This window comes from Grampus griseus (genome assembly GCF_964374135.1).
Source record: "Grampus griseus genome assembly, chromosome: 14".
In the NCBI taxonomy this organism is placed as follows: domain Eukaryota; kingdom Metazoa; phylum Chordata; class Mammalia; order Artiodactyla; family Delphinidae; genus Grampus; species Grampus griseus.
The window spans coordinates 70,726,000-70,731,814 of NC_139008.1; positions in this window are offsets into that span (position 1 = coordinate 70,726,000).

Here is a 5,815-nt window from a genome sequence, read left to right on the forward strand (position 1 = left end):
AGTAATCAAGATAGAGGATATTTGAAAAAAATAAAAGTGGATACAATAACTCTGTGTTGAACAAAGCATCACAATTTAAAATGAAGATGGCATCTAACCCTGCACTGGTAAGATTCACCCCTTTTGCCTAACTCTAATCCTGGGTGAGCTAGCTGCAGGATGAAAGACCATGTGGAAGGTGGATGAAAGCCCACCCAATTGTCCGGGCTGAAGTCATTCTAGACTAGTCTGTAGCCAGCTGACACCGTACTTGTCAGAGAGCCCAGTCAAGATCAGCAGAGTCACCTCCATGACCTGCAGTGGACAGCAGACACGTGAGCAAGCCCAACTGACCCATAGACCCATGAGCAATATCACTGCTTATGTTTTTCAACATTTGCGTTTTGGGGTGATTTGTTATACAGCAATGGCTAATACACTCCCTCTAGCCATAGAACCTTGGAACACACTTTACATTTGCTTGGTGGTATCTTTCTCCCTTGACCCCCTTCATTCTTCAGACCTTGACCTAAGTGTCACTGCTTTAGAGAGGCCTTCCCTTACTCCCCTGACTAGGTCAGAGCTCCCTCTTCCAGGCTCTCATTTTACAGTGTAACCCTCCATCTTTGACCTTAACTACAGTTGTAATTCTGCATTTATTCATGTGATTGTCTGATGTCAGTTTCATCTGCTCCACGAGGAGTTCTAGCAAGCTCCATGAGGGTGAGAATTGTGCCATTTGGGTCTCCCTTGTGTTTAGGCACATAATAGGGGCTTGATAAATGTGTTGGGTGAATAAATTCATGAATAAAGTTTTTATACAACATTTGAGAGTGTCAACGAAGCCTGATTATTTCTCTGCTTTTTACCGCGTGATATAACAGGTAAAATGGTCCTCTGATGCAAGGGCTAATGGGCTTCTCCTGAGAGCTTCTCCAACCCCGGCCTCCTTTTTCTTCTGAGCAGGGTTGACTGGCACAACGTAAACTATGATGTGAATGCACCGTGTGGAGCAGTACATAAGCTATGGGGCTACGACCAGCAGCCCTGCCCTGAGAATAAAGGAAGTAAAGTCTGGCTAAGCCAGGGCCAGGGCAGAGCAGAGGAGACGGCATATACTTGAAGGTGGAAGCACCTGTGAATGGGCCAAAGAGGGGGATTGGGGAGCCCATTTGGGGCCCTCATCCTAGCTCACCCTCCAAGCCTCCCCCACCCCTCTTCTTCAGCAGCTGCCACCTCTGGCAATTTGAAGTCCTGCCCCAGACCCCTCCCTGTGGCCCTGGAGGGCTTGTGGAATCCAATCCCTGGTTTCCTGATCTCCACCTGTCATGATTCCTAACTCATTCTTGTTTCTCAGTCAAGGAAAGCAGTATAGTCTAATATGGTGGAAACTTCAAGCCTTCAAGCCACGCTGCCTGGCTTCAAATCCCAGCACTGCCTCTTACTAGTGGTATAGCTTTGGGCAAGTAACTTAACCTTTCTGCGCTTCATTTTCCTACCTGTAAAATGGGCTTGCCCCTACATCATAGGTTGTTATGAGGATCAAACCGAGCTGGAGTGTGTTAAGGCACAGTAGTGCTGCTACATGGTAAGTATATCACTGTTTTTCTTCTTCCTCTTGAGATTGGCTAGCCTGAGGCCCTGGTGCGAGGCTGACAGCCCCAGCACATCTCACCAGGCTGGGCATCCTGTTCCTTGTCAGGGAGTGCTGTGAGGCTCTAGGCTACATCTCGGGTGAGCTCCTGTCTCTGTTCTTTGAAGGGCTGGCTCTGCGGGATAAATGTCCTTGGGCAAGAAGCAGACCTGTTAACACCATCTCCCAGACACACACATACAGACACACACACACACACACACACAGACATAGACACACACAGGCACACACACACACAGAGGCCTGCCCACCCTCTTCAAGTTTCTCTCTGAGCTCTTCATTCCTTGTTCATCCTCATCAGTGCTTTATTATAAAGTCCTCTCCCAGCTCTCTGTTCAAAGGTCAGCATAATTATAATTACTGCAGCAATCACGTCCAATTTCTAACGCCCCACTGATGAGAGCATCGTCATGGCCTAAGAGGCCCAGTTCTGTGGGGCCTGCCTGTCCCACCTCTCCACCCTGGGCACAGCGAGGCCACCTCCTCACCCCCTGCAGAGATGGTGGTGGTCAGGGGGCCTTGCCCTGCACCTTCTGAGACGCCTCCCTTGTTCAAGCCATGTCTGTCCCAAACCTGCTGTCCCTGGAGTGCTCTCTGCTCCTGGGAAGGCCTGGCGGAGGAATGTAGACCAGTGTCACATCAGGTAGGGGATGACAGTTTTTCTCGCATCCTCCTGTGAGGCTCTTCAGGCATTTCTCCCGCTGTTCCTAATGTGAGTGCTGACCATGTAATGGAGAGAACTTGAGACACAGCTGTTGATAGCCAGGGCCTCGGTGGCAGGGTGGAGGTGAGATCCCCGTGGCAGGTGAACAAGTCCTGTGTTCACGCAACAGAGTCAGGCAGGCCAACATTGCATGGGATACTGCAGCAAGGCTGTGATCTCCAGGGACTCCACACCTTGAAATACTTAGCCCATTGTTATAATCTGGGATTCAATATATAGATTCATATGTTGAAGTCCTGACGCTAGTACCTCCAAATGTGATTATGTTTGGAGATAGGGCCTTTCAAGAGGTGATTAACTTAAAATGTGGTTCATGAAGGTGGGTCCTAATCCATTGACTGGTGTCTTTATAAGAGGAGATTAAGACACAAATAAGCTCAAAGGGAAGAACAGATGAAGACACACCTACAAGGCAAGGAGAGAAGCCTCAGAAGAGATCAAACCTGCCAATACCTTGATCTCAGAGTTCTAGTGTCCAGAACTGGTCGAAAATAAATTTCTATTTTTTAAGCCACCCAGCCTGCGGTACTTTGTTACGGCAGCCCAGGCTGAGTAAGACAACTATCTTTTATTTCCCTGTGGGCAGGTGGGGGACCCATACGAGTCAGTCTCTTAAGATGCTCGTTTAGGAGCCAGGCGCCACCGGATTAAATTTTGGTTGAGGAGAGATTTTTTCCAGTGGCCACAACACCCTGACCCTACAAGTTGCCCTCTTGTGATGGAGGGTATCTGGGAGGCAAAATGAACAATTTCTCGCTTGTGAAGCTCGTTAGTAATTATTACTCACTACATATTTTCTCTGTGCAGGGTGCTGTGCCCATCTCTTCATGAGCGTGTCTATTTCATCTTAACAGCCATCTGACGAGGCAGGCTCTATTCCGAGTCCCATTTTTTGGAGGAGGAAATTAAAGCTGAAAAGATGTTAGGTAACATGGCCAAGGGCTCACAGCTAGGGAGTGGCAGGGCTGGTATTTGAACTGAGTTTTGTCTGAGGCCAGAGTCCTGGCTGATCAGGGACTATATCATCGGGGCTTTGAGAAGTCTTAGAGGTCACTCCTGCTTCCTACAAAAAAACTCCCTTCAGGTGTCCTTTCTGTGTGATTTTGCTTTTCTTTCATGGGGCCACCTAGAGAAAGCCTCTTATTGGCTCTCGTTTTCTGGTCTCTTTGTAGACCATCCTTATGGGAGGCAGCCTTCAAGGTGGTGCCTGAGGATCTCTGCTTCCTTGTGTTCATGCTCTTGTGTAATTCCCTCCCGCTGAGTGTGGGCCAGATCTACCGACCTACTGACTCACTTCTAACAAACAGAATGTGGAAAAAGTGCTGGCATGTCACTTCGGAGGTTATGCTGTAAAAAGACTGTGCCGTAGGGAAATAGAAGTCTTTAGGGTTGGTAGCAACCAGCTATTTTTCCTAGAATTGGACTCACTGGCCAGGCATCCTGTGTCTAGGGAAAGGGAATTGAGTTAGCCATTCTTATTATCATTTTTTTGGTTGTGCCATGTGGCATGCAGGATCTTAGTTCCCTGACCAGGGGTCGAGCCCATGCCCCCTGCAGTGGAAGCACAGAATCTTAACCACTGGACTGCCAGGGAAGTCCCGAGTTAACCATTATTGAACACCTATGATGTGCTAAGCTCTTCACTCAAGATACCTTGTTTATTTCTCATGCACAACTCTGTGGAGTAGGTAATATCACCACCTATTACATATGTGAAGGCTAAAAGAAGAAATCCCAGTAAATTATACATGTTAAAAAATAAAAGGCTGTGGCTTTTGTCTTGGGTGCTTGCTTTCTCTTGCTTGCTCTGAGGGAAGTCAGCTACCATGTCCCATCCTGTGGACAAGCCCATGTTCAAGAGACTGAGGGAGGCCTCCAGCCAGCAGCCAGGTGAGTGAGCCTGGAAGTGGTTCCTTCTACACTCGAGCCTTCAGATGAGTGAGGCATGATCTGGTGGGCAGTTTGATTGCAGCCCAATTGTGAGAGGATCTGAAAAGAGGACCCAGCTAGGCCATGTCCTGACTCTTGACCCACAGGAACTGTAAGACAGTATGATTTTGTTATTTTGAGCTGCTGAGTGTTCAGTTAATTTGTTACAGCAATAGATAACAAATACACCCCCCTTCCTTCAAATCTCCTAATGGGACCGAGGAAACTGCAGTTCTTTCTCTTTTTAACAAACATGCCTGCTAGGTTTGGGCAACCTTAACATGGGAATGGCCTGTGAGGCATCCAGGGTGTCCTCTGCCTACCCCAGCAAGGCTGCCCAGAGCCGGGGCTTTGGGCTCCTGTGAAGGGAGTCAATGCCTGTCCTTCTGCGGTGATCTACCCTGTCCTGGTTTTGAGTCCTTCTTCCCCTCCCCGTTCTTCAGTGCCTCACTCTGGCAGTCTGTCCTGCTCTTACAGATACCCATTTTTTTGGGAAGGGTGGGGCACATTAGCAGGGAGTTAGCACAACCCAACAGAGTTAGGGACGGAAGAGTAAACAGAGCACGGGCAAGCTCTAAAGGGGAAGCCTCACCTTCATCCTGGGAGATGCTGGGAGCAAGGGCTGAGTCTCTCAGGGGCCTGTGACCTGGTGGTCAGGGCACAGGAGGCCCCCGTCCCATGCATGGAAAGTACTATGCTGGTGGCTTTAGCCTTGTAGAGTACCTTCCATACCCCCTGGCTCTGCCACAGTGTGGCTTCTAAGCTAAGGGCTGAGGTCAGTGTCAGTGGCTTTGCCAGCCTTGGACGTCCCTACAGCAGATTCCGCTCTGCAGTGAGAGACAGAGCTGAGGGAGAAGGCAGCCGAGATGACTGTATGTAATTCCCAGGAACACCCCCAATACAGAGGAGACCTTGAGGGCTTAAATATCCTTTGGTAGTGCATACAGTCAAAGCAAGAGAAATACGCCAGGTGGTGAGATTGTTACCCATTTTTACAACCAGACCAGTGTGGCCTGGAGTTTGGGCAAATATTACCAGTGTTTGTAAAAACAGCTCATTGAGCACTTGCTAGGTATGTAGTGCGCCCCAGGCAATGTGTTGTTACTACTTCCCAGGCACTAAGACATTTAATCCTCATAACAAACTCGACACAGGAGGGCTATTCTCAACCTCTTTCTATAGAAGCTTAGAGAGGTTTAAGTAACTTGTACAAGGTCACTGACCCCAGAAGTGAGGAAATGTCCCAATAGACCCGATGTCTAGCTTGAAAGTCCACGCGCACAACCACTTCGCTGCCTCTATCCATCACTGGGAAGCCTGCGAGCTGGATGTAGTGTGTGGGTGGACTCATGGCTCCAATGACAGTAACGCATCTACTGTGTGCCGGCGTCGTGCAGTTCACCTAGTCCGTTTAATCGTTAACAAGGCTTGGAGGTAAGGTAGCAATAGCTGCATTTTGCAGATGAAGAAACGAAGACTCGGAAAGGTTAAGTCATTAGGCTATAGTCCACCACTAATGAACAGCACAG